Source organism: Myripristis murdjan, chromosome 23 (assembly GCF_902150065.1).
Source record: "Myripristis murdjan chromosome 23, fMyrMur1.1, whole genome shotgun sequence".
Lineage (NCBI taxonomy): Eukaryota > Metazoa > Chordata > Actinopteri > Holocentriformes > Holocentridae > Myripristis > Myripristis murdjan.
In genome coordinates, this window is record NC_044002.1 from 26,779,329 (window position 1) to 26,791,581 (window position 12,253).

A 12,253-nucleotide genomic window follows, 5' to 3' on the forward strand; every position below is an offset into this window, starting at 1 on the left:
CAATAAATATCTGAAGTGAAATGAAGAAAGAACTGAGAGCTGAGAAGATCACATTTGCTTCATAAACCCAAACAAAAAAAAAAAAAAAAAAAAAAAAAAAGATTATACAGAGCATCAGCTTTGGTGTTACAGCAAAGTCAAAAATTCAACACAAATAAAATCAAAATGGTTCAATATTTAAAATGGAGCCCAACAAACACATTTCCCAAGCCGGGCGTTTCCATGGTGACGATGGCAGGAGGAAGCCCCGACACAGACAAAGACGCTGTTCTTAAATGCTCTAAAATAAATTTGTTTGTACAATCATGTCATAATTCCTGTTGTAAAAATCGAATTCTTCTAATTACTCTAAAAGATAAAATGATCTAAATGTGATGGTATGTTGATATTCATTTAATGTTATTTTTTTTATTTTTATTTTTTTTTTTTTATGATATTCAGTTTTAAAATGGATGTTTTCCTGTGCTGGGCAGCAGATTTGTCGACTGCAACAGTGACAAATGTTTATCTTATCTTGGTAAGAGCGCTATAAACTACTCGCACAACTTCTTCTCACGTAAAAGACATACAAGCAAAAAAAAAAAGAAACCATAAGTGAAGCCCAGAAATTAGAACAAATCAAACAAATTGTGGATACAAACAAAATAAGAGGAAATCTGCTTGTATATCGCTTCCTGAATCTGCAAAACATGAAAATCACATTTTTACAGACGTCACCGCCATCTTGTCATCCCAGTCTGCTCTCCAGTCCTCCAGTTCTAAAACACAATGTAGGAGCCTGTTCATCAAACATGTCTAATGATCCCTGGTCGGCTCTTTACCTGCTCAGTCACATCCACATCAAATCAAAGAGACTTTCAGCTTCACCTGGAGAGACAACACAGAGAGAGAAGACGCTGCTTGTTCTCCTGTGTCAGTCCTGAGAGTGTGAGCACTTTAGATCTGAAGGTGCAATAACTTCCTCATAACTTCAGTATCAAAGTCCACAAGTGTCATTTGATCAGGATATGAAACTTCTGCTCATAACATATCAGGCACAGTAAACAGCCTTGTAAAATGAGACTCAACTATTAATATCATGAAGGAAAGTCTCAGTCAGTGAGGACAGCAACTTCCAAAGACAGACTGTAGCATTGTTTCTCTAAGAAAGGCTCTTTATTGCTCAAAACTAATGTGTTTTGACACGTTATCTTTCTAAAAGTATGTGATCCACCTTCTCTTCCATTTGGTCAGTAAATAATCAGCAACAGCCCTTTGACTATGGAGGACTAAAAGGGACAGAATGAAATAAATAAATACATCTTTAAATAAATACTTAAAAGTGTCATTAATTCATTAAAATGCAGTTCATTTAATGTAAAACATATATATAATTATTTCATTATTTATTTAATTATTTCATGGACCGGTGTTGCAGTGCTTCATGAATTAATTTTATCTGTCAAACTCGCCCACCAAAGTCAGTGGGCGGGACTAACACCTGATTGGTTACCCAGCACAGCAAGTCAAGACAGATCGACTTCAGATAATCGATTGATGCAGAGCAAGTAAACATATTCTAAAGTGAAAGTTTTTAACTGTTTTGCTTCACCCAGACGCTCAGGTTGCATAACCTACAGCCGAGAGACTTAACTAAACATCAGGTAAAGCATGCTGCAAGAACTGAGGCTCTCTGCTTTGATGTGGACACACTACGCCAGCACGGGATTTTACCTGCGTCTACACCGGCTGTCACCAGGGAGAGAAGGGAGCGCAAGCGGTGCAAACGTAAACAAATGAGGGGGAAGAGAGCCGGGATCCACGCTAGGCTACAGGCTAAAGGCTACAGGCTACAGGCTACAGGCTACAGGCTAAAGGCTACAGGCTAAAGGCTATAGGCTACAGGCTAAAGGCTAAAGGCTACAGGCTAAAGGCTATAGGCTACAGGCTAAAGGCTAAAGGCTACAGGCTTCAGGCTACAGGCTACAGGCTAAAGGCTACAGGCTACAGGCTAAAGGCTACAGGCTAAAGGCTACAGGCTTCAGGCTACAGGCTACAGGCTAAAGGCTAAAGGCTACAGGCTAAAGGCTACAGGCTAAAGGCTACAGGCTTCAGGCTACAGGCTACAGGCTAAAGGCTAACCCCTCCAGACCAGCAGGACCGTGGCTCTTGCTCTCTCATGTTCGCTCCCTCGACAACAAGCTGGACGAGCTACGCTTGCTAAGAGACACCCGCAGGAGAGAGACTGCTGTGTGCTTGCTTTTGCGGAGACATGGCTCCATGGAAACATCCCATCCCTGCAGGAGTAGAGCACTGAACACTGTCAGAGACCCTTCTCACCCGCTCCACAAATACTTTGAGCTGCTTCCATCAGGCAAACTGTGAAAAGCAAAACCGCCAGAATGAGCAACAGCTTCCTCCAGAAAGCTGTTAGACTTTTATACTGCTGACTTTACCATCACTCGGGGATCCCAAGTGAAAAACTCTATCTCATTTTGTGTGCACTACTGCTGTATGTGCAGCTTAATGACAATAAAGCTTGATTTGATTTGATTTGATTTGATATTCTGACACACTTGGTGGCGCAACCTTTACTCGGTTCAAGCAAATGGGGGATTTGCAGGAGCAAATGTTACTGCGGTGCGCGATGCGTGCTAGATAGGTGCAGCCACAAAATGTGGAGAAGTTGCCCAGAACTACTCAGAGAAGCAGCAACTTTAACTGGAGAGGCTGAAGCAGAACTCCTCCGGCTCCGGCAGACTTCCAGGCTTCAGACCTAAGCAATCGATTAGGCTAGATTCACGTTAGTCCCGCCCACTGACTTTGATGGGTGAGTTTGACAGATAAAATTAATTCATGAAGCACTGCAACACCGGTCCATGAAATAATTAAATAAATAATGAAATAATTATATATATGTTTTACATTAAATGAACTGGTATTTTAATGAATTAATGACACATTTAATGACACATTTATTTATTTAATGACACATTTATTTATTTAATTCCCATTTTAATTAATTAATGACACTTTTAAGTATTTATTTAAAGATGTATTTATTTATTTCATTCTGTCCCTTTTAGTCCTCCATACTTTACAACTTCACAACTTTCATCATTTCTAAAATATGAACTGCAACATATTCAGAAACTCTTTTCTTCAGGTCCACAAAAAATACATGCTCTTCCTGTTTTTAATGAATTATTATTTAAAATAGGCTGAGCTTCTTTTGCAGTTATAAAATAGCAGAAAGCAGGCATCTTTCACACAAGATGGCGGCGCCCTGTCCGGCTGCGGCTGCTTCGGCTCCCGGTAACATAGCCACTTTATCGGTAATTTCGCCATCTAGTTCAGTGTTTTTAGCATCACAAATTCAGCGAAACAGTGCTAGAATAGTATATGACCGGCAGTTTATCATTAGTTTTAGAAAATTTAGCAACGTAGACCCCGTAAACCCTGTAAGCCCAGAGACGCGGACCGTTCTACACAAACTCGGTCTGCTATGCCGGTCAGATCCAGCGGATCACAGAACAGCGGAGTCTCCCCCCAGCGCAGGCCACCCGCGGAGACATCGGAGGCGGTGCGAGAGGAAGCAGAAGCGCGGTTGTCGCGGTGGACTTACAGCTAAGCTAAAAGCTAACCCGTTCCGACCGCCGCTTCCATCAGTCCTGCTCGCCAACGTACGCTCCCTGGAAAACAAACTGGACTACCTGAAGCTGGACTTAATCACGAAACGGAAGACAAGAAACTGCTGCATTATCATTCTCACCGAGACGTGGCTCAACTCTTCTGTCCCGGACACCGCCATCAGCCTGGACGGGCTAACAACATTCAGGTCCGACAGGAGCCATGCTCTCACAGGTAAAACACGGGGAGGTGGTGTTTGCATTTACACTAACAACAGCTGGTGTAACAACGCTTCTCTGGTCTCCAGTCATTGCTGTGTGGACATAGAGTTTACGATTGTGAGATGCAGACCCTTCTACCTGCCCCGGGAATTCACCAGCGTCACCATTGTTGCTGTTTACATTCCGCCCAGCGCTAACTGTAAACAAGCCCTGAGTGTTCTCTACCGCGCCATCAGCGACATGCAATCCACACACCCGGAGGGCGTTTTTATTGTTGCTGGGGACTTTAACCAGGCCAACATGAAGACTGTGCTTCCGAATTTTTACCAGCATGTGGATTTTGCTACTAGAGGGGAGAATACACTGGACTTGGTTTACACAAACATCAAGAAGGCATTCAGAGCAGCCCCCCGCCCCCACCTGGGCTCCTCAGACCACCTCTCTGTTATGCTAATTCCTGCATACCAGCCTTTGCTCACCAGGGAAAAGCCGGCTGTGAAGAAGGTGAGAGTGTGGCCTGAGGGAGCCATGTCTGCACTGCAGGACTGTTTTGAATGCACCGAATGGAGCATGTTCAGACAGGCTGCAACAGACAATCAACACACCAATGTGGGGGAGTATGCTGCATCTGTGTCAGGCTACATACAGTGGTGCATGGAGGAGGTTACAGTCACCAAGACTATCATCACACGGGCCAACCAGAAACCTTGGATGACTAAGGAGGTGCGCGAAAGACTGAGGGAGCGCAATGCTGCATTCAAATCTGGTGATGCGACGGCACTCAAATCAGCGAGGGCAAATCTGAACCGTGCCATCAGAGTAGCAAAGCGCGCCCACAGTCAGAAGATCCAGGGCTTCTTCCAGGACCCCAACAACACCAGACAACTGTGGCAGGGCATCCAGACTGTCACCGACTACAAAGCCACACCCACACCCTGCCAGGATGACATCAGCTTCCTCAATGAGCTCAATAACTTCTTCGGAAGGTTTGAAGCTCTAAATAAAAATCCTGCGAGGAAAGCTACCCCCCACCCCGATGAACAGCCACTCAGGCTTGAAATCACTGCAGTGCGGAGAGCCCTGAGGAAGGTCAATGCACGGAAAGCTGCAGGCCCTGACAACATTCCAGGACGGCTGATCAAGGAATGTGCAGACCAGCTGGCCCATGTGCTCACAGACATTTTCAACATGTCACTGAACCAGGCTGTTGTCCCCCCGTGTTTCAAGTCGGCCACAATAATTCCAGTGCCCAAGAAACCAGCCATCACATGCCTTAACGACTTTCGCCCCGTTGCACTTACATCCACCATCATGAAGTGCTTCGAGAGGGTGGTTAAGGACAACATCATCTCCATACTCCCCCCATCATTCGACCCGTTCCAGTTTGCATATCAGCCAAACCGCTCCACTGAGGATGCCATCTCCACTGCTCTCCACCTGAGCCTGGAGCACCTGGAAGGAAAGAACACCCACGTACGGATGCTGTTCCTGGACTTCAGCTCAGCATTCAATACGATCATCCCCCAGGACCTGATATGCAAACTGGAGCCCCTGGGCCTCAAAACCTCCCTGTGTAACTGGCTGCTGGACTTCCTCACCGACAGAACCCAGTCTGTCCGTGTGGGGAACAACACCTCCAGTGTCATCTCCCTGAACACCGGCTCCCCCCAGGGATGTGTTCTGAGCCCCCTGTTGTTCACCCTGATGACCCACGACTGTCGCCCCAGGTACAGCAGCAACCACATCCTGAAGTACGCGGACGACACAACAGTTGTGGGCCTCATTCAGGACGACAACGAACTGGCTTACAGGGAGGAAGTGCAACATCTTGTGGACTGGTGTAAGGTGAACAACCTGGTCCTGAATGTCGATAAAACTAAGGAGATCATCGTGGACTTCAGGAGATCCAGACCCAGCCACACACCCCTCCTCATCAACGACACAGCCGTGGAAGTCGTGAGCACTACCAAGTACCTGGGGGTGCACATCACCGACAACCTCGGCTGGTCACTCCACACCTCCTCCCTGGCGAAGAAGGCACAGCAGCGCCTGCACTTCCTACGGCGGATGAGAAGAGCCTCCCTCCCCCCTCCCATCCTAACCACCTTCTACAGAGGGACCATCGAGAGCCTGCTGACCAGCTGCATCTCCGTCTGGTCTGGGAGCTGTAGGGCCTCAGACTGGAAGTCTCTGCAGAGAGTGGTGAGGACGGCGGAGAAGATCATCGGGACCTCGCTCCCCCCCATCCAGGACGTAGCAGACAGCCACTGCCTATCCAGAGCCCACCGGATCATTTCTGACCCCACCCACCCCCAGCATGGACTGTTCTCCCGACTGGCGTCTGGCAGAAGGTTCCGCAGCATCCGCTGCAGAACAGCCAGACTCAGAAACAGTTACTTCCCCCTGGCCATCAGACTGCTCAATGCCAAATAACTTGTCATATGGACAATACATTTCTGTGCAATATATCTTTATGGAGGTATGGTTTCTTCAGGCCCAGGGTGTGTAGCCCAGTCCGGGAAACACCCCTGGGATGAGGAGAATTAATTACCTCCTATTTGTGCAATAACCCCCCCCACCCCCACCCCCCCTCCGCCGCCCGCCCGCCCAGCAGCTACGCATGGACAATACATTTCTGTGCAATATCCCTTTATGGAGGTATGGTTTCTTCAGGCCCAGGGTGTGTAGCCCAGTCCGGGAAATACCCCTGGGATGAGGAGAATTAATTACCTCCTATTTGTGCAATAACCCCCCACCCCCACCCCCACCCCCCCTCCACCGCCCGCCCGCCCAGCAGCTACGTATGGACAATACATTTCTGTGCAATATCCCTTTATGGAGGTATGGTTTCTTCAGGCCCAGGGTGTGTAGCCCAGTCCGGGAAACACCCCTGGGATGAGGAGAATTAATTACCTCCTATTTGTGCAATAACCCCCCCCCCCCCCCCCCCCCCCCCCCCCCCCCCACCCGCCCAGCAGCTACGTATGGACAATACATTTCTGTGCAATCTTCCACTGTTAACACTGTTTAGTCAGTTGTTTTCTTTTTCTGTTGTTTACATTCTGTTCTTATTGCACTCATTATTATTTACACTGGTTATTCAGTTGTTTACGCTGCTCAGTCCGTTGTTTACATTCTGTTTTTATCTAGTTATTCTCAATTGCACTCATTATTATTTATACTGGTTATTCAGTTGTTTACACTGTTTAGTCTGTTGTTGTACATTCTGTTTTATCTAGCTATTCTAAATTGCACTCATTACTATTTAGCTCCTGTTTTTTAGCACTAGTTATATAGACCATATCATACCAGTTATATAGACTATATTTATGTATAATATTTATATTTATATATACCTAAACGGTCCCACAATTCCATCTCTGCTGTAATCCGGAAGCCAAGCAACGACATTTCGTTGCCAAAATCTCACTGCTGTGTTTTTTTGTGCAATGACAATAAAAGAAGTCTAATCTTGCACACAAGCTGTAGTCAGTAGAATCCACCAGAGGGCGCCCTCCCTCCACACAGAAACCTCATTCATGAGACTCAAGACAGCCGACCGTTATCCAAACGTGACCTTGACAAGAATCTGAACATCAACATGATGGATTTATTGATTTAACACTGGAACCAGTTTAGTTCAGACTTGGTTTGCAGGTAACCAGCAGAGGGCGCTGGGGCAGTGAGGGCGAGGGCACTGCACTTTGACTTTTTAAATATAGTAACAGAAATGACCACATTTATTTATTTATTTTTGGATCAATATCACAGTTACTGTATGTATGTTTGTTTAGTAGTGGTAGTAGTAGTGGTCGCGTGTTTGTGTAGCAACAGTAGTAGCAGTAGTAGTAGTACCTGTGTGTTTGTGTAGTAGCAGTATTAGTAGTAGTAGTAGTAGTACTTGTGTGTTTGTGTAGTAGTAGTAGTAGTAGTTTTCCTCAGTCGAGCCGCTGTTTTTACTCAATTTGTCCACAAGAGGGCGACAGGAACAACTTTATAATGCACACACTTTTTAAATTAGTAGTAGTGGTAGTAGGAGCTTTGTGTTTGTGTAGTAGCAGCAGCAGTAGTAGTATTAATAATAGTAGTAGTATCTGTGTGTTTGTGCAGTTGCAGCAGCAGTAGTTGTGAAGTCAACTTGGAAAGTGAACTGTTACGGTAAGGAACGGGTTAAACTGTCGGGCTGGTTGACAGCTGCCTACAGCCGTTCCCCTAGCAAGACCATTGGCCGTGATTGAGCACACCTGGTTGACACCGCGGCACCGGTCGGAAGAGAAGCCCTGCGTTCCAATACCCATGCTACCATACTATTTAGTAGGGAAAAAAAGAATTAGTATGTCCCAATACATACTAAACTACATACTTTTTAAGGGCAGCTGCAGTACATACTAAAAGTAAAAAGTATAAGTATGCGATTTGGAACGCAGGGAAGGGCATTTGGCGAAAAGGAGAGAAGCGAAAAGTAGTTTCCTCCAAAATCCTCCTCCTCTCTCTCTCTCTCTCTCTCTCTCTCTCTCTCTCTCTCTCTCTCTCTCTCTCTCTCTCTCTCTCTCTCTCTCTCTCTCTCTCTCCGCAAAACCTGCGCGTTCAGGAGCATCAACATTGCACAGGACGGCAAAGAAGCAGCGGTGGTACAGCGTTTAAGTGTCTGGAGAGGCAGCCGGTGAGAGACGGACTTTGATTGAGTCATAAAAGCTGGATGACCCGTTGGCGTTTGTAGCGCACAGTACAATGTGCGTTCTAGACTAATCAGTTCATTTGTTGATATTTGTGATGTTTAAAAAGTAAAAGTAACATGATTGTTTGATTAACAGATGATAATTTTTGCTTTTGAGATTATAAATATTGATGAAATCTGTTTAGATGCTGCTAAATTTCAGTCTGCTATAATTTAAAATTTCATGAGACTACATATTAAAATGGTTGTTAAAATTAATTTAATCAAAAGTAAAGAAGATGAAACGAAGAAAAGTTGTGGTCATTGCATGAGTGAAATCCAGTTAATCTCCTATGGGCTGTATTATCCCTTTCAAGTGGGGAAGCTGCACAAATAACTTGACAGTAGTAGTAGTAGTAGTACCTGTGTGGTTGTGTAGCAGCAGCACAGTAATAGAAGTAGTGGTAGTAGTAGTAGTAGTGGTAGAAGTACCTGTGTGTTTGGTAATAGCAGTAGTAGTAGTGTGTAGTTATAGTAATACCTGAAAATACCTGTGTATTTGTGTAGTAACAGTAGTAGCAGTAGTAGTAGTTGTAGTACCTGTGTATGTGTGTAGGAGCAGTAGTAGTGGTAGAAACACCTGTGTTTTAGTACTAGCAGTAGTACCTGTGTGTTTGTGCAGTAATAGTACTAGTATGAGTAGTGGTAGTAATAGCAATGGTAGTATCTTTGTGTTTGTGTTGTAGTAGAAGTAGTAGTAATAGTAGTAACTGTGTTTGTGCAGTAGCAGTAGTATTAGCAGTAGTAGTACCAGTAGTATCTATGTGTTTGTGTAGTAGTAGTAGAAGTACATGTGTGTTTTTAAGTAGTGGCAGTCGTAGTAGTAGCAGCAGTAGTAGTATTAGTCGTAGTCGCTGTGTGTTGGTGTAGTAGTGGCAGCAGCAGTAGTAGTACTACCTGTGTGATTGTTTAGTAGCAGTAGTAGCAGTACTAGTAATAGTAATAGCACCTGTGTATGTGTGTAGTAGTAGTAGTACTAGTAGCAGTAGTAGTAGCGACTCCTACCACTGATAAAAGCCACTAAGAGGCTCAGTGAGTTTGTAACTGTGACGCATTCGTACAAATCCATACTGAAGTCCAGATGCATTTATACTGATTATTAATGAAAAACAAAAATAACGACTGACAAGCAATTGTACTTGTTTAACTAAACAACTTATAACTGATGTGATATGATAATATGTGCCAACAGAAAATATAGCCTCCTCCGATATTACTCCTTACTCTGAGTAGTAGTAGTAGTAGTAGTAGTAGTAGTAGTAGTAGTAGTAGTGTCTATGTGCTTGTGTGGTAGCAGTAGTAGTAGTAGTAGTAGTACCTGTGTGTTTGTGTAGTAGTAGCCGTAGTAGTCGTGGTAGTAGTAGTCAAATCAAGTAAATTTTATTTATATTGTCCAATATCACAAATTACAAATTTGTGTCAAGCGACTTTACAGGAATACAACATCCTCTGTCCTTAGAGCTTCACATCAGATGAGGAACAACTCCCTAAAAAGCCCTTTAACAGGGAGAAACCTCAGGGAAGCAACAGAGGAGGGATCCCTCCCCAGGACGGACAGACGTGCAGTGGATGTTGTAAGCACAGAGCAGAACACAGATTACATAATGCTAACACAGAAACAGGATAACAACATTATAATGTAGTTGTTATGGCAGCGTAAGTTGTTTCAGGAATGAGATGAGGATGCTAAGTAGCGCCAGATGCACTGGAGCAGTCTGGTACCTGAGCCACGCAACCACCAACACCATGGACACATACATGTAGTAGTAGTAGTAGTAGTAGTAGTAGTAGTAGTACCTCTGTGTTTGTGTAGTAGCAGTAGTAGCAGTAGTAGTAGTAGTAGGGAAAATGTATTGAACACATGTATACAAAGGAGGTGCAAAAAGGCATGGAAAGCCCAGAAAGCAGCTGAAATCTGTCAGTATTTAGAAAGCGATCCTGCCCCCTATTAGTGCAAATTAATATCAGCTGGTTTAGTCGTAACTGATGACCTATAAAAAGGTTTCTCGTCACCAAGGTGTCACATAAGAAGCATCTTATGATGGGTAAAAGCAAAGAGCTCTCTTAAGAACTTCACAACCTTATTGTTGCAGAACACACTGATGGCATTGGTTACAGACGTATTTCTAAACCTCTGGATGTTCCAGTGAGCACCGCTGGGGCCATAATCCAGAAGTGGAAAGAACATCATTTCACTATAAACCAGCCACGACCAGGTGCTCCTTGCCAGATTTGTGACAGAGGAGAGAAAGAAAACAAGAAGTAATGCACTCAACCACCATGGCCTCTGTGCATGGTCACCTCGCAAGACTCCACTGCTGAAGAAAAAGCTTGTTGAAGCTCGTTTAAAGTTTGCTGCACAACATTCGGACAAGCCTATGAAATACTGGAAGAATATGTTTGGAGCACATCACAACCAAAACACCATACCAATAGGGAAGTTTGGAGGTGGGAACATGATGGTGTCGGGCTGTTTTCCAGCATATGGTACTGGCAGGCTTCATATAATCGAAGGAAGGATGAATGGAGAAATGGACTGAGACATTCTTGATAAGAATCTGCTGCCATCTACCAGGATGCTGAACATTTGGACATTTCAGCAAGACAATGATCCCAAACACACAGCCAAGGAAACTCTCTCTTGGTTTCAGAGAAAGAAAATAAAGCTGCTAGAATGGCCCAGTCACCCGACTTGAATCCAGTCGAAAATCAATGGAAAGAACTGAAGTTAGAGTTCATAGAAGAGGCCCCTGGAACCTTCAAGATTTGAAGACAGTTTGTGTGGAAGAATTGGCAAAACACACACCTGAGCAAAGCATGTGACTGGTTTCTTGATACAGAAGGCGTCTTGAAGCTGGCATTACCAACAAAGACTTTTCTACTAGTATAAAATAAATGTCAGGAAGCATGTTCAATACTTTTTCCCTGTGTCATTCCATTTTATTACACATAACAAAATTGAAGGACTTATTTGTTTTGATTTCTTTGTATGTGTGAATTAATGGGTTGTTACCAACATCAGGTGAAAATTTCATGTCAAAATATTTACAGAGAAAAATGTTTACATGTTCAAAAATTATTTTCCCTGCTGTATATAGTATCAAAAGGATGTGCATTAAGTCTAAATATATGTGCTAATCCTGCAAAATATTACAACAATAAAAACATAAAATAAGAAATTGAGCATCTCTAAAAAAAAAAAAAAAAAAAAAGAAAAAGAAAAAGTATACCTATATACACCATATATGGCACTGTAGAATTGTTGTCAAGTCCTGCAGGGATGACATTCTGAGAAAAACATATTCTAGATTAAATTTGCAAAATTCCAAGAAAAATTTGAGGATTCTCTGAGATGAAAGTGGTAAATTTATGAGAAATAAAAAAATCAAAAATTTGCAGATTATAAAGTCACAAATTTATGAGAAAAAAACTCAAGATGCAAGATAAACACTTGAATATTCTTTGAGATTAAATATATAAATTTGTGGGCAAAAACCTCAGATATTGTTCAGGACAGCGTTGTTTAGGGAATTCCAGCATCGCCGCTGATCTTTGAGGAAAGCGTTGAATAACTTTATTGACACTCCCATCGTGACAGAACGAGCAGCGTGTTACAAATCTCTCTGTGGGGGCAACTTGTCATGAAAATCGACGCTGCTAAAGTTATTAAAATGAAGTGAGCTGATTGGATGTTGCCATGCAGGTT